General features: G+C 48.8%; 22 non-coding genes across 22 annotated transcripts; 15 read left to right on the forward strand and 7 right to left on the reverse strand.

Annotated features, from left to right (window-relative positions):
* Positions 1-692: 692 nt before the first annotated feature.
* On the forward strand, positions 693-806 carry LOC132146045 (U5 spliceosomal RNA). Its single transcript, XR_009434795.1, has one exon. It is a non-coding gene; the product is annotated as a U5 spliceosomal RNA (small nuclear RNA).
* Positions 807-1,099: 293 nt separating this feature from the next.
* On the forward strand, positions 1,100-1,171 carry trnag-ucc (transfer RNA glycine (anticodon UCC)). Its single transcript has one exon. It is a non-coding gene; the product is annotated as a tRNA-Gly (tRNA).
* A 1,242-nt stretch (positions 1,172-2,413) lies between these two features.
* Positions 2,414-2,528, forward strand: LOC132146064 (U5 spliceosomal RNA). Its single transcript, XR_009434813.1, has one exon. It is a non-coding gene; the product is annotated as a U5 spliceosomal RNA (small nuclear RNA).
* A 5,249-nt stretch (positions 2,529-7,777) lies between these two features.
* On the forward strand, positions 7,778-7,892 carry LOC132145914 (U5 spliceosomal RNA). Its single transcript, XR_009434673.1, has one exon. It is a non-coding gene; the product is annotated as a U5 spliceosomal RNA (small nuclear RNA).
* Positions 7,893-8,359: 467 nt separating this feature from the next.
* On the reverse strand, positions 8,360-8,431 carry trnad-guc (transfer RNA aspartic acid (anticodon GUC)). Its single transcript has one exon. It is a non-coding gene; the product is annotated as a tRNA-Asp (tRNA).
* A 1,074-nt stretch (positions 8,432-9,505) lies between these two features.
* LOC132145749 (U5 spliceosomal RNA) lies at positions 9,506-9,620 on the forward strand. Its single transcript, XR_009434516.1, has one exon. It is a non-coding gene; the product is annotated as a U5 spliceosomal RNA (small nuclear RNA).
* A 292-nt stretch (positions 9,621-9,912) lies between these two features.
* On the forward strand, positions 9,913-9,984 carry trnag-ucc (transfer RNA glycine (anticodon UCC)). Its single transcript has one exon. It is a non-coding gene; the product is annotated as a tRNA-Gly (tRNA).
* Positions 9,985-10,087: 103 nt separating this feature from the next.
* On the reverse strand, positions 10,088-10,159 carry trnad-guc (transfer RNA aspartic acid (anticodon GUC)). The gene has a single exon. It is a non-coding gene; the product is annotated as a tRNA-Asp (tRNA).
* A 1,066-nt stretch (positions 10,160-11,225) lies between these two features.
* LOC132145782 (U5 spliceosomal RNA) lies at positions 11,226-11,340 on the forward strand. The gene has a single exon (XR_009434549.1). It is a non-coding gene; the product is annotated as a U5 spliceosomal RNA (small nuclear RNA).
* A 467-nt stretch (positions 11,341-11,807) lies between these two features.
* On the reverse strand, positions 11,808-11,879 carry trnad-guc (transfer RNA aspartic acid (anticodon GUC)). Its single transcript has one exon. It is a non-coding gene; the product is annotated as a tRNA-Asp (tRNA).
* A 1,084-nt stretch (positions 11,880-12,963) lies between these two features.
* LOC132145879 (U5 spliceosomal RNA) lies at positions 12,964-13,078 on the forward strand. Its single transcript, XR_009434640.1, has one exon. It is a non-coding gene; the product is annotated as a U5 spliceosomal RNA (small nuclear RNA).
* A 286-nt stretch (positions 13,079-13,364) lies between these two features.
* On the forward strand, positions 13,365-13,436 carry trnag-ucc (transfer RNA glycine (anticodon UCC)). The gene has a single exon. It is a non-coding gene; the product is annotated as a tRNA-Gly (tRNA).
* Positions 13,437-13,539: 103 nt separating this feature from the next.
* Positions 13,540-13,611, reverse strand: trnad-guc (transfer RNA aspartic acid (anticodon GUC)). The gene has a single exon. It is a non-coding gene; the product is annotated as a tRNA-Asp (tRNA).
* A 1,065-nt stretch (positions 13,612-14,676) lies between these two features.
* Positions 14,677-14,791, forward strand: LOC132145783 (U5 spliceosomal RNA). The gene has a single exon (XR_009434550.1). It is a non-coding gene; the product is annotated as a U5 spliceosomal RNA (small nuclear RNA).
* A 467-nt stretch (positions 14,792-15,258) lies between these two features.
* Positions 15,259-15,330, reverse strand: trnad-guc (transfer RNA aspartic acid (anticodon GUC)). Its single transcript has one exon. It is a non-coding gene; the product is annotated as a tRNA-Asp (tRNA).
* A 1,083-nt stretch (positions 15,331-16,413) lies between these two features.
* LOC132145881 (U5 spliceosomal RNA) lies at positions 16,414-16,528 on the forward strand. The gene has a single exon (XR_009434641.1). It is a non-coding gene; the product is annotated as a U5 spliceosomal RNA (small nuclear RNA).
* Positions 16,529-16,814: 286 nt separating this feature from the next.
* On the forward strand, positions 16,815-16,886 carry trnag-ucc (transfer RNA glycine (anticodon UCC)). Its single transcript has one exon. It is a non-coding gene; the product is annotated as a tRNA-Gly (tRNA).
* Positions 16,887-16,989: 103 nt separating this feature from the next.
* trnad-guc (transfer RNA aspartic acid (anticodon GUC)) lies at positions 16,990-17,061 on the reverse strand. Its single transcript has one exon. It is a non-coding gene; the product is annotated as a tRNA-Asp (tRNA).
* A 1,067-nt stretch (positions 17,062-18,128) lies between these two features.
* Positions 18,129-18,243, forward strand: LOC132145742 (U5 spliceosomal RNA). The gene has a single exon (XR_009434510.1). It is a non-coding gene; the product is annotated as a U5 spliceosomal RNA (small nuclear RNA).
* A 293-nt stretch (positions 18,244-18,536) lies between these two features.
* Positions 18,537-18,608, forward strand: trnag-ucc (transfer RNA glycine (anticodon UCC)). Its single transcript has one exon. It is a non-coding gene; the product is annotated as a tRNA-Gly (tRNA).
* Positions 18,609-18,711: 103 nt separating this feature from the next.
* On the reverse strand, positions 18,712-18,783 carry trnad-guc (transfer RNA aspartic acid (anticodon GUC)). Its single transcript has one exon. It is a non-coding gene; the product is annotated as a tRNA-Asp (tRNA).
* Positions 18,784-19,826: 1,043 nt separating this feature from the next.
* Positions 19,827-19,941, forward strand: LOC132145785 (U5 spliceosomal RNA). Its single transcript, XR_009434551.1, has one exon. It is a non-coding gene; the product is annotated as a U5 spliceosomal RNA (small nuclear RNA).
* Positions 19,942-20,290: the final 349 nt, after the last annotated feature.

The following is a 20,290-nucleotide window of genomic DNA, read 5'->3' on the forward strand; positions in this document are numbered from 1 at the left end:
ACATGAAGTGTCCCCAGCTATGCCTGCCAGAGGCGACAGAGGCAAGGAACCAAAACTCGATCGGTGAAAAAATGGAGAAAAAACCCGGTGAGAAACCAGGCTCAGTCGGGGAGACAGTTCTCCTCTGGTCAAAAGAAACCAGCAAATCAGCTCCAGGCTGCAGAAAAGTCAGACTGTGCAGAAGAATCATCTGTTTCCTGTGGTCTTGTCCTGGTGGTCGTCTGAGACAAGGTCTTTACAGGGGATCTGTATCTGGGGCTCATCTAGTTGTCCCGGTCTCCGCTGTGTCTCCGCTGTGTTTCAGGGCCATAGAGGTCCTTTCTAGGTGTTGATCAACCATCTTGTCTGGATACTGACTGGATCCGGGTGACTGAAGCGGCCCACTGATCTGGATACAGACTGGATCTGGTGGCTACGTTGACCTCGGAATAAGGGATTTCTTTAAAAGACTCTTTTATTCATATAAGATTTTCTCCAACTTTTCAGATGGAGGCATGAGAAAGAGATTGCCTTGATTGGGCTTGTGGTTATTGGTGGACCGAGTGGACTTTTGTGAGTTTTACTTCTCCCTTTTGGAGTGGGGGGGGGGGCTGACGAAACGCATGTGGTCAGGCGTCGTCACCCTTGATGACCCTTGGCGAGCGTAATGGTTTACCAGAGGCATCGCACAGGCCGGAGTGGTCGTAGACACAGCTCGAGTTTCTCTTCATTGTCGCATAAATCTTTCGCCTTTTACTAAAGATTTCCATGGAGGGGAACTTTTGCGAATGACCTGTATTTTTGGGTGCTCTGCTCACAGCAGAGCTACAACGAAATGTCAAGAGCAGAATCAATTTGGCCGTCCGCCAACACGCTGCAGGAGGGCGTGCCACTGGTCTTCGTCTGTATTTGCACTCTCTGCGTTTGCGCTGTCAGCACTTAATGTTTATTTAGCTGGCATGGGAAGGCAGCACTTTCTTGTACGTGACGGGATGCAAACTCTTGAAGGCTCTCTTTAGTGACGGGTCCAAACAAAGATCTCATCAGCTCCTCTAGCCCTATCGGCGACTTGTGCACTTCGAGCCTTCTTAACGACAGCGCAAGTGGCTGACTGGTGACTGCGTTGGTGGTATAGTGGTGAGCATAGCTGCCTTCCAAGCAGTTGACCTGGGTTCGATTCCCGGCCAACGCATGTCCTTTGGCTCGGGCTGATGTCGAAGCAGAACTCCTTCTGTGATCTGTGGCTCCTCCCAAAACTTTTGGATGGATCGTTCGGAAGCCGAAAAGAGCTAGCTCTCCCCGTCGGGGAATCGAACCACGGTCTTCCGCGTGACAGGCGGAGATACTGTCCACTATACTAACGAGGAGCTGCGCATGCTGCCGTTTCTTCCCCAACCGACGCTACTGCACCGACATAACTGAACAATGCATGGCTTTTTCTGACGCTGACACAGCCCTAGCACCGTCAAATTCCGGATGGACCCATCATTAGCTAAAGTCGCATAACATTTGGAACACTACCCGTTGCAGGGGTCATTGTTTGGACTCTTTTTTTTTTTTAAATTGCGCTTTAAACAAAAAGGATTGTGTCAATGCAACTGAACAACATTAATTAGGAACACAGTGCGTCAATAAAGCAAAATGACAGTTAAAGGCATTTCGTCATTGAAATCGGTGATGTCATCATTCAGCTAAGTTCAGTTTAAATAGTATCTGTGCAATAATTTGCAATCAAGTCAACGATATCGCTGTACATGAAGTGTCCCCAGCTATGACTGCCAGAGGCGACAGAGGCAAGGAACCAAAACTCGATCGGTGAAAAAATGGAGAAAAAACCCGGTGAGAAACCAGGCTCAGTCGGGGAGACAGTTCTCCTCTGGTCAGAAGAAACCAGCAAATCAGCTCCAGGCTGCAGAAAAGTCAGACTGTGCAGAAGAATCATCTGTTTCCTGTGGTCTTGTCCTGGTGGTCGTCTGAGACAAGGTCTTTACAGGGGATCTGTATCTGGGGCTCATCTAGTTGTCCCGGTCTCCGCTGTGTTTCAGGGCCATAGAGGTCCTTTCTAGGTGTTGATCAACCATCTTGTCTGGATACTGACTGGATCCGGGTGACTGAAGCGGCCCACTGATCTGGATACAGACTGGATCTGGTGGCTACGGTGACCTCGGAATAAGGGATTTCTTTAAAAGACCCTTTTATTCATATAAGATTTTCTCCAACTTTTCAGATGGAGGCATGAGAAAGAGATTGCCTTGATTTGGCTTGTGGTTATTGGTGGACCGAGGGGACTTTTGTGAGTTTTTCTCCTCCCTTTTGGAGTGGGGGGGGGGGGGCTGACGAAACACATGTGGGCAGGCGTCGTCACCCTTGATGACCCTTGGCGAGCGTAGTGGTTTACCAGAGGCAGCGCACAGGCCGGAGTGGTCGTAGACACAGCTCGAATTTCTCTTCATTGTCACATAAATCTTTCGCCTTTTACTAAAGATTTCCGTGTAGGGGAACTTTTGCGAGTGACCTGTATTTTTGGGTGCTCTGCTCACAGCAGAGCTACATCGAAATGTCAAGAGCAGAATCAATTTGGCCGTCCGCCAACACGCTGCAGGAGGGCGTGCCACTGGTCTTCGTCTGTATTTGCACTCTCTGCGTTTGCGCTGTCAGCACTTAATGTTTATTTAGCTGGCATGGGAAGGCAGCACTTTCTTGTACGTGACGGGATGCAAACTCTGGAAGGCTCTCTTTAGTGACGGGTCCAAACAAAGATCTCATCAGCTCCTCTAGCCCTATCGGCGACTAGTGCACTTCGAGCCTTCTTAGCGACGGCGCAAGTGGCTGACTGCTGACTGCGTTGGTGGTATAGTGGTGAGCATAGCTGCCTTCCAAGCGGTTGACCCGGGTTTGATTCCCGGCCAACGCATGTCCTTTGGCTCGGGCTGATGTCGAAGCAGAACTCCTTCTGTGACCTGTGGCTCCTCCCAAAACTTTTGGATGGATCATTCGAAAGCCGAAAAGAGCTAGCTCTCCCCGTCGGGGAATCGAACCCCGGTCTTCCACGTGACAGGCGGAGATACTGTCCACTATACTAACGAGGAGCTGCGCATGCTGCCGTTTCTCCCCCAACCGACGCTACTGCACCGACATAACTGAACAATGCATGGCTTTTTCTGACGCTGACACAGCCCTAGCACCGTCCAATTCCGGATTGACCCATCATTAGCTAAAGTCGCATAACATTTGGAACACTACCCGTTGCAGGGGTCATTGTTTGGACTCTTTTTTTTTTTTTTTTTTTTTTAATTGCGCTTTAAACAAAAAGGATTGTGTCAATGCAACTGAACAACATTAATTAGGAACACAGTGCGTCAATAAAGCAAAATGACAGTTAAAGGCATTTCGTCATTGAAATCGGTGATGTCATCATTTAGCTAAGTTCAGTTTAAATAGTATCTGTGCAATAATTTGCAATCAAGTCAATGATATCGCTGTAAATGAAGTGTCCCCAGCTATGCCTGCCAGAGGCGACAGAGGCAAGGAACCAAAACTCGATCGGTGAAAAAATGGAGAAAAAACCCGGTGAGAAACCAGGCTCAGTCGGGGAGACAGTTCTCCTCTGGTCAGAAGAAACCACCAAATCAGCTCCAGGCTGCAGAAAAGTCAGACTGTGCAGAAGAATCATCTGTTTCCTGTGGTCTTGTACTGGTGGTCGTCTGAGACAAGGTCTTTACAGGGGATCTGTATCTGGGGCTCATCTAGTTGTCCCGGTCTCCGCTGTGTTTCAGGGCCATAGAGGTCCTTTCTAGGTGTTGATCAACCATCTTGTCTGGATACTGACTGGATCCGGGTGACTGAAGCGGCCCATTGATCTGGATACAGAATGGATCTGGTGGCTACGGTGACCTCGGAATAAGGGATTTCTTTAAAAGACTCTTTTATTCATATAAGATTTTCTCCAACTTTTCAGATGAAGGCATGAGAAAGAGTGGCGCCGATACAGGATGGCTGCCTCCGTGACGTGCTCTGCAGTTGTTTTTGTGTTTTTGTTAGTTTGTCCTGTCTTTAGTTATATTCCTGCAATCAGTTTCACCAGGGACGAATTGCTGGATATTCGGCAACACACATCTCCCGATATTTCACCGGTTTTCGACTATTCTGATGTTTTGCTGGACATTCTTGTCGGCGGAGCGGCTGCCCTGATCACACGCTTCAAGAGGACGCGCAGGCGGGGAAAGCGAGCGGGAGCGCTCGTGAGACTCCGTTGCCTAGCATCCATCTGGCAAATCTCCGCTCTCTACCCAACAAAACGGACGAACTGCTTCTGCTCTCTCGGACAAATAAAGATTTCTCCCACTCTGCTGCTCTGTGTTTCACGGAAACTTGGCTGAATGACACCATACCGGACAGCGCGCTCCATCTGCCGGACTTTCAGCTGTTTAGAGCGGATCGCGACGCAGAATCAACGGGGAAATCGCGCGGCGGCGGGACATGCTTTTACATCAATGAACGGTGGTGTACAGATGTAACTGTGTTAAAGAAGACGTGCTGCTCAAATCTCGAAACGCTCTTCATTAACTGCAAGCCGTTCTATTCGCCGCGGGAGTTTCATTCGTTCATTCTGGTTAGTGTTTACATCCCTCCTCAAGCGCACATGAGCTCAGCTTTACAGAAACTCGCTGAGCAGATCACAGAGACAGAACAACAACACCCAGACTCTGTTTTAATCATTCTTGGGGACTTTAATAAAGCCAATCTCTCCCGTGAACTGCCAAAATACAGACAGCATGTTACTTGTCCCACAAGAGACAGTAATATATTGGATCACTGTTACACAACAATAAAGGATGCATTTCACTCTGTTTCACGAGCAGCTTTGGGACGTTCTGATCACCTTCTGGTTCATCTTATACCGACCTACAGGCAGAAACTAAAATCAGCTAAACCTGTATTAAGGACTGTAAAAAGATGGACTAATGAAGCAGAGCAGGATTTACAATCTTGTTTTGACCTCACTGATTGGAGTGTTTTTGAAGCTGCTGTCACCGATCTGGACGAACTCACAGAGACCGTAACATCATATATCAGTTTCAGTGAGGATATGTGTATTCCTACCAAGACTCAACTAAATTACAACAATGACAAACCGTGGTTCACTGCAAAACTCAGACAGCTCCGTCAGGCCAAAGAAGATGCTTACAGGAAGGGGGACAATGTCTTGTATAAACAGGCTAAATACACACTGGAAAAGGAGATCAAAGTGGCAAAGAGGAATTATTCTGAAAAAATAAGGACTCAGTTCACTTCGAACGACTCCGCATCAGTGTGGAAAAGCCTAAAGAAGATCACCAATTACAAGACACCACCCCCCAGCACTGTGGAAAATCAACGACTGGCAGACGATCTGAACGAGTTTTACTGCAGGTTTGAAAGAACACCCATCACCTGCCCTGAACACCTCTCCACACAACCGTTCACACCAATAACAACTCCTGCAACCAACCCTGAATGCCTCTCCAAACAAACGTTCACACCATTCACAGCTCCTGCAACCAACCCTGAATGCCTCTCCACACAACCATTCACACCATTAACATCTCCTGTAACCCATCCTGATCACCTCTCCAATCAACCGCTCTCACCATTCACAACTCCTGCAACCAACCCTGAATGCCTCTCCAAACAACTGTTCACACCACTCACAACTCCTGCAACCCACCCTGAACACCTCTCCAATCAAGCGCTCTCACCATTCACACCTCCTGCATCCCCCCTCTCCCCCACACCTGCAATACAGATCAGCGAGGATGCGGTGCGCCAGGTCTTCCGGAAGCAGAAAAGGAAAAAAGCACCAGGCCCAGATTGTGTTACACCAGCCTGTCTGAAATCCTGTGCTGACCAGCTGGCCCCCATCTTCACAAAGATCTTCAACAGATCGCTGGAGCTGTGCGAAGTCCCTTCATGCTTCAAACGCTCCACCATCATCCCCATCCCAAAGAAATCCAAAATTACAGGACTAAATGACTACAGGCCTGTGGCTCTAACGTCTGTAGTCATGAAGTCATTTGAAAAACTGGTGCTGGCCCACCTGAAGGACATCACTGGACCCTTGCTGGATCCTCTTCAGTTTGCCTACAGAGCAAACAGGTCTGTGGACGATGCAGTAAACATCGGACTGCATTATGTTCTGCAACACCTAGACAGACCGGGGACCTATGTGAGGATCCTGTTTGTGGACTTCAGCTCTGCCTTCAACACGATCATCCCAAACCTCCTCCTGCCCAAACTAACTCAGCTCTCCGTGCCCACCTCCGTCTGTCAGTGGATCAACAGCTTCCTGACAGACAGGCAGCAGCTAGTGAGGCTGGGAAAATACACATCCAGCACCCGTACAATCAGCACCGGAGCTCCCCAGGGCTGTGTTCTCTCCCCACTGCTCTTCTCCCTGTACACTAATGACTGCACATCTAAGGACCCCTCTGTCAAGCTCCTGAAGTTTGCAGATGACACCACACTCATCGGCCTCATTCAGGACGGTGACGAGTCTGCTTACAGACAGGAGGTTAAAGAGCTGGCTGTCTGGTGCAGTCTCAACAACCTGGAGCTTAACACACTCAAAACAGTGGAGATGATCGTGGACTTCAGGAGAAACCCCCCTGCACTCCCCCCACTCACCATCATGAACAGCACTGTGACTGCAGTGGAGTCATTCAGGTTCCTGGGCACCACTATCTCTCAGGACCTGAAGTGGGACATTCACATTGACTCCATTGTGAAAAAGGCCCAGCAGAGGTTGTACTTCCTTCGCCAGCTGAGGAAGTTTAACCTGCCACAGGATCTGCTGAAACAGTTCTACTCCACCATCATCGAATCCATCCTCTGCACTTCAGTAACTGTCTGGTTCAGCTCAGCGTCTAAATCTGACCTCAGAAGACTACAGAGGGTAGTCCGGACTGCTGAGCGAATTATCGGTACAACCCTCCCATCTATTCAAGAACTGTACTTATCCAGAGTGAGCAAAAGGGCTGTTAAAATCACTCTGGACCCCTCACATCCAGCACACTCCCTCTTTGAACTGTTGCCATCTGGTCGACGCTACAGAGCACTGAGCACCAGAACAACCAGACACAGGAACAGTTTCTTCCCTCAGGCAATCCATCTTATGAACAGCTGATAATAACTGTGGGACACACTACACTATTTATATTTATATACACTACACTTTTTATCCAACACACATACTTAGCGTACACGTAAATCTTTTGCACATAATATACATGTACATACATGGAACACACTATACTACTTATATTTATATTTATATACACATACACTTATTTATCCAAAGACACATACTTAGCGTACAGTTACAATTTTTCCACATAATATACATGTACATACATAAATGCTCTTTTTAATATACCTGCCATACATTGTCAATTTTTATATTGTCAATCCTTACCCACCTATTTGTATTTTTTTGTATTTTTTATTCCTTATTGTGTTTTTTGTTCTGTCGCTGTAATGTTGCACTGCGGAGCTCTGTCACGAAAACAAATTCCTCGTATGTGTGAACATACCTGGCAATAAAGCTCATTCTGATTCTGATTCTGATTCTGAAGAGATTGCCTTGATTTGGCTTGTGGTTATTGGTGGACCGAGGGGACTTTTGTGAGTTTTTCTCCTCCCTTTTGGAGTGGGGGGGGGGGCTGACGAAATGCAAGTGGGCAGGCGTCGTCACCCTTGATGACCCTTGGCGAGCGTAGTGGTTTACCAGAGGCAGCACACAGGCCGGAGTGGTCGTAGACACAGCTCGAGTTTCTCTTCATTGTTGCATAAATCTTTCGCCTTTTACTAAAGATTTCCGTGGAGGGGAACTTTTGCGAGTGACCTGTATTTTTGGGTGCTCTGCTCACAGCAGAGCTACATCGAAATGTCAAGAGTAGAATCAATTTGGCCGTCCGCCAACACGCTGCAGGAGGGCGTGCCACTGGTCTTCGTCTGTATTTGCACTCTCTGCGTTTGCGCTGTCAGCACTTAATGTTTATTTAGCTGGCATGGGAAGGCAGCACTTTCTTGTACGTGATGGGATGCAAACTCTGGAAGGCTCTCTTTAGTGACGGGTCCAAACAAAGATCTCATCAGCTCCTCTAGCCCTATCGGCGACTCGTGCACTTCGAGCCTTCTTAGCGACGGCGCAAGTGGCTGACTGCTGACTGCGTTGGTGGTATAGTGGTGAGCATAGCTGCCTTCCAAGCAGTTGACCCGGTTCGATTCCCGGCCAACGCATGTCCTTTGGCTCGGGCTGATGTCGAAGCAGAACTCCTTCTGTGACCTGTGGCTCCTCCCAAAACTTTTGGATGGATCATTCGGAAGCCGAAAAGAGCTAGCTCTCCCCGTCGGGGAATCGAACCCCGGTCTTCCGCATGACAGGCGGAGATACTGTCCACTATACTAACGAGGAGCTGCGCATGCTGCCGTTTCTCCCCCAACCGACGCTACTGCACCGACATAACTGAACAATGCATGGCTTTTTCTGACGCTGACACAGCCCTAGCAACGTCAAATTCCGGATGGACCCATCATTAGCTAAAGTCGCATAACATTTGGAACACTACCCGTTGCAGGGGTCATTGTTTGGACTCTTTTTTTTTTTTTTTAAATCGCGCTTTAAACAAAAAGGATTGTGTCAATGCAACTGAACAACATTAATTAGGAACACAGTGCGTCAATAAAGCAAAATGACAGATAAAGGCATTTCGTCATTGAAATCGGTGATGTCATCATTCAGCTAAGTTCAGTTTAAATAGTATCTGTGCAATAATTTGCAATCAAGTCAACGATATCGCTGTACATGAAGTGTCCCCAGCTATGCCTGCCAGAGGCGACAGAGGCAAGGAACCAAAACTCGATCGGTGAAAAAATGGAGAAAAAACCCGGTGAGAAACCAGGCTCAGTCGGGGAGACAGTTCTCCTCTGGTCAGAAGAAACCAGCAAATCAGCTCCAGGCTGCAGAAAAGTCAGACTGTGCAGAAGAATGTGGTCTTTCCTGTGGTCTTGTCCTGGTGGTCGTCTGAGACAAGGTCTTTACAGGGGATCTGTATCTGGGGCTCATCTAGTTGTCCCGGTCTCCGCTGTGTTTCAGGGCCATAGAGGTCCTTTCTAGGTGTTGATCAACCATCTTGTCTGGATACTGACTGGATCCGGGTGACTGAAGCGGCCCACTGATATGGATACAGACTGGATCTGGTGGCTACGGTGACCTCGGAATAAGGGATTTCTTTAAAAGACTCTTTTATTCATATAAGATTTTCTCCAACTTTTCAGATGGAGGCATGAGAAAGAGATTGCCTTGATTGGGCTTGTGGTTATTGGTGGACCGAGTGGACTTTTGTGAGTTTTACTCCTCCCTTTTGGAGTGGGGGGGGGGGGGGGGGCTGACGAAGCGCAAGTGGGCAGGCGTCGTCACCCTTGATGACCCTTGGCGAGCGTAGTGGTTTACCAGAGGCAGCGCACAGGCCGGAGTGGTCGTAGACACAGCTCGAGTTTCTCTTCATTGTCGCATAAATCTTTCGCCTTTTACTAAAGATTTCCGTGGAGAGGAACTTTTGCGAGTGACCTGTATTTTTGGGTGCTCTGCTCACAGCAGAGCTACATCGAAATGTCAAGAGTAGAATCAATTTGGCCGTCCGCCAACACGCTGCAGGAGGGCGTGCCACTGGTCTTCGTCTGTATTTGCACTCTCTGCGTTTGCGCTGTCAGCACTTAATGTTTATTTAGCTGGCATGGGAAGGCAGCACTTTCTTGTACGTGACGGGATGCAAACTCTGGAAGGCTCTCTTTAGTGACGGGTCCAAACAAAGATCTCATCAGCTCCTCTAGCCCTATCGGCACTCGTGCACTTCGAGCCTTCTTAGCGACGGCGCAAGTGGCTAACTGCTGACTGCGTTGGTGGTATAGTGGTGAGCATAGCTGCCTTCCAAGCAGTTGACCCGGGTTCGATTCCCGGCCAACGCATGTGCTTTGGCTCGGGCTGATGTCGAAGCAGAACTCCTTCTGTGACCTGTGGCTCCTCCCAAAACTTTTGGATGGATCATTCGGAAGCCGAAAAGAGCTAGCTCTCCCCGTCGGGGAATCGAACCCCGGTCTTCCGCATGACAGGCGGAGATACTGTCCACTATACTAACGAGGAGCTGCGCATGCTGCCGTTTCTCCCCCAACCGACGCTACTGCACCGACATAACTGAACAATGCATGGCTTTTTCTGACGCTGACACAGCCCTAGCACCGTCAAATTCCGGATGGACCCATCATTAGCTAAAGTCGCATAACATTTGGAACACTACCCGTTGCAGGGGTCATTGTTTGGACTCTTTTTTTTTTTTTTTTTTTTTTTTTTAAATTGCGCTTTAAACAAAAAGGATTGTGCCAATGCAACTGAACAACATTAATTAGGAACACAGTGCGTCAATAAAGCAAAATGACAGTTAAAGGCATTTCGTCATTGAAATCGGTGATGTCATCATTCAGCTAAGTTCAGTTTAAATAGTATCTGTGCAATAATTTGCAATCAAGTCAACGATATCGCTGTACATGAAGTGTCCCCAGCTATGCCTGCCAGAGGCGACAGAGGCAAGGAACCAAAACTCGATCGGTGAGAAACCAGGCTCAGTCGGGGAGACAGTTCTCCTCTGGTCAGAAGAAACCAGCAAATCAGCTCCAGGCTGCAGAAAAGTCAGACTGTGCAGAAGAATCATCTGTTTCCTGTGGTCTTGTCCTGGTGGTCGTCTGAGACAAGGTCTTTACAGGGGATCTGTATCTGGGGCTCATCTAGTTGTCCCGGTCTCCGCTGTGTTTCAGGGCCATAGAGGTCCTTTCTAGGTGTTGATCAACCATCTTGTCTGGATACTGACTGGATCCGGGTGACTGAAGCGGCCCACTGATCTGGATACAGACTGGATCTGGTGGCTACGGTGACCTCGGAATAAGGGATTTCTTTAAAAGACTCTTTTATTCATATAAGAATTTCTCCAACTTTTCAGATGGAGGCATGAGAAAGAGATTGCCTTGATTGGGCTTGTGGTTATTGGTGGACTGAGTGGACTTTTGTGAGTTTTACTCCTCCCTTTTGGAGTGGGGGGGGCGGGGGGGGGGGGGCTGACGAAACGCATGTGGGCAGGCGTCGTCACCCTTGATGACCCTTGGCGAGCGTAGTGGTTTACCAGAGGCATCGCACAGGCCGGAGTGGTCGTAGACACAGCTCGAGTTTCTCTTCATTGTCGCATAAATCTTTCGCCTTTTACTAAAGATTTCCGTGGAGGGGAACTTTTGCGAGTGACCTGTATTTTTGGGTGCTCTGCTCATAGCAGAGCTACATTGAAATGTAAAGAGCAGAATCAGTTTGGTCGTCCGCCAACACGCTGCAGGAGGGCGTGCCACTGGTCTTCGTCTGTATTTGCACTCTCTGCGGTTGCGCTGTCAGCACTTAATGTTTATTTAGCTGGCATGGAAAGGCAGCACTTTCTTGTACGTGACGGGATGCAAACTCTGGAAGGCTCTATTTAGTGACGGGTCCAAACAAAGATCTCATCAGCTCCTCTAGCCCTATCGGCGACTCGTGCTCTTCGAGCCTTCTTAGCGACGGCGCAAGTGGCTGACTGCTGACTGCGTTGGTGATATAGTGGTGAGCATAGCTGCCTTCCAAGCAGTTGACCGGGATCGATTCCCGGCCAACGCATGTCCTTTGGCTCGGGCTGATGTCGAAGCAGAACTCCTTCTGTGACCTGTGGCTCCTCCCAAAACTTTTGGATGGATCATTCGGAAGCCGAAAAGAGCTAGCTCTCCCCGTCGGGGAATCGAACCCCGGTCTTCCGCGTGACAGGCGGAGATACTGTCCACTATACTAACGAGGAGCTGCGCATGCTGCTGTTTCTCCCCCAACCGACGCTACTGCACCGACATAACCGAACAATGCATGGCTTTTTCTGACGCTGACACAGCCCTAGCACCGTCAAATTCCGGATGGACCCATCATTAGCTAAAGTCGCATAACATTTGGAACACTACCCGTTGCAGGGGTCATTGTTTGGACTCTTTTTTTTTATTTTTTTTTTTAAATTGCGCTTTAAACAAAAAGGATTGTGTCAATGCAACTGAACAACATTAATTAGGAACACAGTGCGTCAATAAAGCAAAATGACAGTTAAAGGCATTTCGTCATTGAAATCGGTGATGTCATCATTCAGCTAAGTTCAGTTTAAATAGTATCTGTGCAATAATTTGCAATCAAGTCAACGATATCGCTGTACATGAAGTGTCCCCAGCTATGCCTGCCAGAGGCGACAGAGGCAAGGAACCAAAACTCGATCGGTGAAAAAATGGAGAAAAAACCCGGTGAGAAACCAGGCTCAGTCGGGGAGACAGTTCTCCTCTGGTCAGAAGAAACCAGCAAATCAGCTCCAGGCTGCAGAAAAGTCAGACTGTGCAGAAGAATCATCTGTTTCCTGTGGTCTTGTCCTGGTGGTCGTCTGAGACAAGGTCTTTACAGGGGATCTGTATCTGGGGCTCATCTAGTTGTCCCGGTCTCCGCTGTGTTTCAGGGCCATAGAGGTCCTTTCTAGGTGTTGATCAACCATCTTGTCTGGATACTGACTGGATCCGGGTGACTGAAGCGGCCCACTGATCTGGATACAGACTGGATCTGGTGGCTACGGTGACCTCGGAATAAGGGATTTCTTTAAAAGACTCTTTTATTCATATAAGATTTTCTCCAACTTTTCAGATGGAGGCATGAGAAAGAGATTGCCTTGATTGGGCTTGTGGTTATTGGTGGACCGAGTGGACTTTTGTGAGTTTTACTCCTCCCTTTTGGAGTGGGGGGGGGGGGGGGGGGGGGCTGACGAAACGCATGTGGGCAGGCGTCGTCACCCTTGATGACCCTTGGCGAGCGTAGTGGTTTACCAGAGGCAGCGCACAGGCCGGAGTGGTCGTAGACACAGCTCGAGTTTCTCTTCATTGTCGCATAAATCTTTCGCCTTTTACTAAAGATTTCCGTGGAGGGGAACTTTTGCGAGTGACCTGTAATTTTGGGTGCTCTGCTCACAGCAGAGCTACATCGAAATGTCAAGAGCAGAATCAATTTGGCAGTCCGCCAACACGCTGCAGGAGGGCGTGCCACTGGTCTTCGTCTGTATTTGCACTCTCTGCGTTTGCGCTGTCAGCACTTAATGTTTATTTAGCTGGCATGGGAAGGCAGCACTTTCTTGTACGTGACGGGATGCAAACTCTGGAAGGCTCTCTTTAGTGACGGGTCCAAACAAAGATCTCATCAGCTCCTCTAGCCCTATCGGCGACTCGTGCACTTCGAGCCTTCTTAGCGACGGCGCAAGTGGCTGACTGCGTTGGTGGTATAGTGGTGAGCATAGCTGCCTTCCAAGCAGTTGACCCGGGTTCGATTCCCGGCCAACGCATGTCCTTTGGCTCGGGCTGATGTCGAAACAGAACTCCTTCTGTGACCTGTGGCTCCTCCCAAAACTTTTGGATGGATCATTCGGAAGCCGAAAAGAGCTAGCTCTCCCCGTCGGGGAATCGAACCCCGGTCTTCCGCGTGACAGGCGGAGATACTGTCCACTATACTAACGAGGAGCTGCGCATGCTGCCGTTTCTCCCCCAACCGACGCTACTGCACCGACATAACTGAACAATGCATGGCTTTTTCTGACGCTGACACAGCCCTAGCACCGTCAAATTCCGGATGGACCCATCATTAGCTAAAGTCGCATAACATTTGGAACACTACCCGTTGCAGGGGTCATTGTTTGGACTCTTTTTTTTTTTTTTTTTTTTTTTTTTAAATTGCGCTTTAAACAAAAAGGATTGTGCCAATGCAACTGAACAACATTAATTAGGAACACAGTGCGTCAATAAAGCAAAATGACAGTTAAAGGCATTTCGTCATTGAAATCGGTGATGTCATCATTCAGCTAAGTTCAGTTTAAATAGTATCTGTGCAATAATTTGCAATCAAGTCAACGATATCGCTGTACATGAAGTGTCCCCAGCTATGCCTGCCAGAGGCGACAGAGGCAAGGAACCAAAACTCGATCGGTGAGAAACCAGGCTCAGTCGGGGAGACAGTTCTCCTCTGGTCAGAAGAAACCAGCAAATCAGCTCCAGGCTGCAGAAAAGTCAGACTGTGCAGAAGAATCATCTGTTTCCTGTGGTCTTGTCCTGGTGGTCGTCTGAGACAAGGTCTTTACAGGGGATCTGTATCTGGGGCTCATCTAGTTGTCCCGGTCTCCGCTGTGTTTCAGGGCCATAGAGGTCCTTTCTAGGTGTTGATCAACCATCTTGTCTGGATACTGACTGGATCCGGGTGACTGAAGCGGCCCACTGATCTGGATACAGACTGGATCTGGTGGCTACGGTGACCTCGGAATAAGGGATTTCTTTAAAAGACTCTTTTATTCATATAAGAATTTCTCCAACTTTTCAGATGGAGGCATGAGAAAGAGATTGCCTTGATTGGGCTTGTGGTTATTGGTGGACTGAGTGGACTTTTGTGAGTTTTACTCCTCCCTTTTGGAGTGGGGGGGGCGGGGGGGGGGGGCTGACGAAACGCATGTGGGCAGGCGTCGTCACCCTTGATGACCCTTGGCGAGCGTAGTGGTTTACCAGAGGCATCGCACAGGCCGGAGTGGTCGTAGACACAGCTCGAGTTTCTCTTCATTGTCGCATAAATCTTTCGCCTTTTACTAAAGATTTCCGTGGAGGGGAACTTTTGCGAGTGACCTGTATTTTTGGGTGCTCTGCTCATAGCAGAGCTACATTGAAATGTAAAGAGCAGAATCAGTTTGGTCGTCCGCCAACACGCTGCAGGAGGGCGTGCCACTGGTCTTCGTCTGTATTTGCACTCTCTGCGGTTGCGCTGTCAGCACTTAATGTTTATTTAGCTGGCATGGAAAGGCAGCACTTTCTTGTACGTGACGGGATGCAAACTCTGGAAGGCTCTATTTAGTGACGGGTCCAAACAAAGATCTCATCAGCTCCTCTAGCCCTATCGGCGACTCGTGCTCTTCGAGCCTTCTTAGCGACGGCGCAAGTGGCTGACTGCTGACTGCGTTGGTGATATAGTGGTGAGCATAGCTGCCTTCCAAGCAGTTGACCGGGATCGATTCCCGGCCAACGCATGTCCTTTGGCTCGGGCTGATGTCGAAGCAGAACTCCTTCTGTGACCTGTGGCTCCTCCCAAAACTTTTGGATGGATCATTCGGAAGCCGAAAAGAGCTAGCTCTCCCCGTCGGGGAATCGAACCCCGGTCTTCCGCGTGACAGGCGGAGATACTGTCCACTATACTAACGAGGAGCTGCGCATGCTGCTGTTTCTCCCCCAACCGACGCTACTGCACCGACATAACCGAACAATGCATGGCTTTTTCTGACGCTGACACAGCCCTAGCACCGTCAAATTCCGGATGGACCCATCATTAGCTAAAGTCGCATAACATTTGGAACACTACCCGTTGCAGGGGTCATTGTTTGGACTCTTTTTTTTTATTTTTTTTTTTAAATTGCGCTTTAAACAAAAAGGATTGTGTCAATGCAACTGAACAACATTAATTAGGAACACAGTGCGTCAATAAAGCAAAATGACAGTTAAAGGCATTTCGTCATTGAAATCGGTGATGTCATCATTCAGCTAAGTTCAGTTTAAATAGTATCTGTGCAATAATTTGCAATCAAGTCAACGATATCGCTGTACATGAAGTGTCCCCAGCTATGCCTGCCAGAGGCGACAGAGGCAAGGAACCAAAACTCGATCGGTGAAAAAATGGAGAAAAAACCCGGTGAGAAACCAGGCTCAGTCGGGGAGACAGTTCTCCTCTGGTCAGAAGAAACCAGCAAATCAGCTCCAGGCTGCAGAAAAGTCAGACTGTGCAGAAGAATCATCTGTTTCCTGTGGTCTTGTCCTGGTGGTCGTCTGAGACAAGGTCTTTACAGGGGATCTGTATCTGGGGCTCATCTAGTTGTCCCGGTCTCCGCTGTGTTTCAGGGCCATAGAGGTCCTTTCTAGGTGTTGATCAACCATCTTGTCTGGATACTGACTGGATCCGGGTGACTGAAGCGGCCCACTGATCTGGATACAGACTGGATCTGGTGGCTACGGTGACCTCGGAATAAGGGATTTCTTTAAAAGACTCTTTTATTCATATAAGATTTTCTCCAACTTTTCAGATGGAGGCATGAGAAAGAGATTGCCTTGATTGGGCTTGTGGTTATTGGTGGACCGAGTGGACTTTTGTGAGTTTTACTCCTCCCTTTTGGAGTGGGGGGGGGGGGGGGGGGGGCTGACGAAACGCATGTGGGCAGGCGTCGTCACCCTTGATGACCCTTGGCGAGCGTAGTGGTTTACCAGAGGCAGCGCACAGGCCGGAGTGGTCGTAGACACAGCTCGAGTTTCTCTTCATTGTCGCATAAATCTTTCGCCTTTTACTAAAGATTTCCGTGGAGGGGAACTTTTGCGAGTGACCTGTAATTTTGGGTGCTCTGCTCACAGCAGAGCTACATCGAAATGTCAAGAGCAGAATCAATTTGGCAGTCCGCCAACACGCTGCAGGAGGGCGTGCCACTGGTCTTCGTCTGTATTTGCACTCTCTGCGTTTGCGCTGTCAGCACTTAATGTTTATTTAGCTGGCATGGGAAGGCAGCACTTTCTTGTACGTGACGGGATGCAAACTCTGGAAGGCTCTCTTTAGTGACGGGTCCAAACAAAGATCTCATCAGCTCCTCTAGCCCTATCGGCGACTCGTGCACTTCGAGCCTTCTTAGCGACGGCGCAAGTGGCTGACTGCGTTGGTGGTATAGTGGTGAGCATAGCTGCCTTCCAAGCAGTTGACCCGGGTTCGATTCCCGGCCAACGCATGTCCTTTGGCTCGGGCTGATGTCGAAACAGAACTCCTTCTGTGACCTGTGGCTCCTCCCAAAACTTTTGGATGGATCATTCGGAAGCCGAAAAGAGCTAGCTCTCCCCGTCGGGGAATCGAACCCCGGTCTTCCGCGTGACAGGCGGAGATACTGTCCACTATACTAACGAGGAGCTGCGCATGCTGCCGTTTCTCCCCCAACCGACGCTACTGCACCGACATAACTGAACAATGCATGGCTTTTTCTGACGCTGACACAGCCCTAGCACCGTCAAATTCCGGATGGACCCATCATTAGCTAAAGTCGCATAACATTTGGAACACTACCCGTTGCAGGGGTCATTGTTTGGACTCTTTTTTTTTTTTTTTTTTTTTTTTTTAAATTGCGCTTTAAACAAAAAGGATTGTGCCAATGCAACTGAACAACATTAATTAGGAACACAGTGCGTCAATAAAGCAAAATGACAGTTAAAGGCATTTCGTCATTGAAATCGGTGATGTCATCATTCAGCTAAGTTCAGTTTAAATAGTATCTGTGCAATAATTTGCAATCAAGTCAACGATATCGCTGTACATGAAGTGTCCCCAGCTATGCCTGCCAGAGGCAACAGAGGCAAGGAACCAAAACTCGATCGGTGAAAAAATGGAGAAAAAACCAGGCTCAGTCGGGGAGACAGTTCTCCTCTGGTCAGAAGAAACCAGCAAATCAGCTCCAGGCTGCAGAAAAGTCAGACTGTGCAGAAGAATCATCTGTTTCCTGTGGTCTTGTCCTGGTGGTCGTCTGAGACAAGGTCTTTACAGGGGATCTGTATCTGGGGCTCATCTAGTTGTCCCGGACTCCGCTGTGTTTCAGGGCCATAGAGGTCCTTTCTAGGTGTTGATCAACCATCTTGTCTGGATACTGACTGGATCCGGGTGACTAAAGCGGCCCACTGATCTGGATACAGACTGGATCTGGTGGCTACGGTGACCTCGGAATAAGGGATTTCTTTAAAAGACTCTTTTATTCATATAAGATTTTCTCCAACTTTTCAGATGGAGGCATGAGAAAGAGATTGCCTTGATTGGGCTTGTGGTTATTGGTGGACCGAGTGGACTTTTGTGAGTTTTACTCCTCCCTTTTGGAGTGGGGGGGGGGGCTGACGAAACGCATGTGGGCAGGCGTCGTCACCCTTGATGACCCTTGGCGAGCGTAGTGGTTTACCAGAGGCAGCGCACAGGCCGGAGTGGTCGTAGACACAGCTCGAGTTTCTCTTCATTATCGCATAAATCTTTCGCCTTTTACTAAAGATTTCCGTGGAGGGGAACTTTTGCGAGTGACCTGTATTTTTGGGTGCTCTGCTCACAGCAGAGCTATATCGAAATGTCAAGAGCAGAATCAATTTGGCCGTCCGCCAACACGCTGCAGGAGGGCGTGCCACTGGTCTTCGTCTGTATTTGCACTCTCTGCGTTTGCGCTGTCAGCACTTAATGTTTATTTAGCTGGCATGGGAAGGCAGCACTTTCTTGTACGTGACGGGATGCAAACTCTGGAAGGCTCTCTTTAGTGACGGGTCCAAACAAAGATCTCATCAGCTCCTCTAGCCCTATCGGCGACTCGTGCACTTCGAGCCTTCTTAGCGACGGCGCAAGTGGCTGACTGCTGACTGCGTTGGTGGTATAGTGGTGAGCATAGCTGCCTTCCAAGCAGTTGACCCGGGTTCGATTCCCGGCCAACGCATGTCATTTGGCTCGGGCTGATGTTGAAGCAGAACTCCTTCTGTGACCTGTGGCTCCTCCCAAAACTTTTGGATGGATCATTCGGAAGCCGAAAAGAGCTAGCTCTCCCCGTCGGGGAATCGAACCCCGGTCTTCCGCGTGACAGGCGGAGATACTGTCCACTATACTAACGAGGAGCTGCGCATGCTGCCGTTTCTCCCCCAACCGACGCTACTGCACCGACATAACTGAACAATGCATGGTTTTTTCTGACGCTGACACAGCCCTAGCACCGTCAAATTCCGGATGGACCCATCATTAGCTAAAGTCGCATAACATTTGGAACACTACCCGTTGCAGGGGTCATTGTTTGGACTCTTTTTTTTTTTTTTTTTTTAAATTGCGCTTTAAACAAAAAGGATTGTGCCAATGCAACTGAACAACATTAATTAGGAACACAGTGCGTCAAAAAAGCAAAATGACAGTTAAAGGCATTTCGTCATTGAAATCGGTGATGTCATCATTCAGCTAAGTTCAGTTTAAATAGTATCTGTGCAATAATTTGCAATCAAGTCAACGATATCGCTGTACATGAAGTGTCCCCAGCTATGCCTGCCAGAGGCGACAGAGGCAAGGAACCAAAACTCGATCGGTGAGAAACCAGGCTCAGTCGGGGAGACAGTTCTCCTCTGGTCAGAAGAAACCAGCAAATCAGCTCCAGGCTGCAGAAAAGTCAGACTGTGCAGAAGAATCATCTGTTTCCTGGTGGTCGTCTGAGACAAGGTCTTTACAGGGGATCTGTATCTGGGGCTCATCTAGTTGTCCCGGTCTCCGCTGTGTTTCAGGGCCATAGAGGTCCTTTCTAGGTGTTGATCAACCATCTTGTCTGGATACTGACTGGATCCGGGTGACTGAAGCGGCCCACTGATCTGGATACAGACTGGATCTGGTGGCTACGGTGACCTCGGAATAAGGGATTTCTTTAAAAGACTCTTTTATTCATATAAGAATTTCTCCAACTTTTCAGATGGAGGCATGAGAAAGAGATTGCCTTGATTGGGCTTGTGGTTATTGGTGGACCGAGTGGACTTTTGTGAGTTTTACTCCTCCCTTTTGGAGTGGGGGGGCGGGGGGGGGGGCTGACGAAACGCATGTGGGCAGGCGTCGTCACCCTTGATGACCCTTGGCGAGCGTAGTGGTTTACCAGAGGCATCGCACAGGCCGGAGTGGTCGTAGACACAGCTCGAGTTTCTCTTCATTGTCGCATAAATCTTTCGCCTTTTACTAAAGATTTCCGTGGAGGGGAACTTTTGCGAGTGACCTGTATTTTTGGGTGCTCTGCTCATAGCAGAGCTACATCGAAATGTAAAGAGCAGAATCAGTTTGGTCGTCCGCCAACACGCTGCAGGAGGGCGTGCCACTGGTCTTCGTCTGTATTTGCACTCTCTGCGGTTGCGCTGTCAGCACTTAATGTTTATTTAGCTGGCATGGAAAGGCAGCACTTTCTTGTACGTGACGGGATGCAAACTCTGGAAGGCTCTATTTAGTGACGGGTCCAAACAAAGATCTCATCAGCTCCTCTAGCCCTATCGGCGACTCGTGCTCTTCGAGCCTTCTTAGCGACGGCGCAAGTGGCTGACTGCTGACTGCGTTGGTGATATAGTGGTGAGCATAGCTGCCTTCCAAGCAGTTGACCGGGATCGA

Source organism: Carassius carassius, chromosome 8, assembly GCF_963082965.1.
Source record: "Carassius carassius chromosome 8, fCarCar2.1, whole genome shotgun sequence".
Taxonomy (NCBI): Eukaryota; Metazoa; Chordata; class Actinopteri; order Cypriniformes; family Cyprinidae; genus Carassius; species Carassius carassius.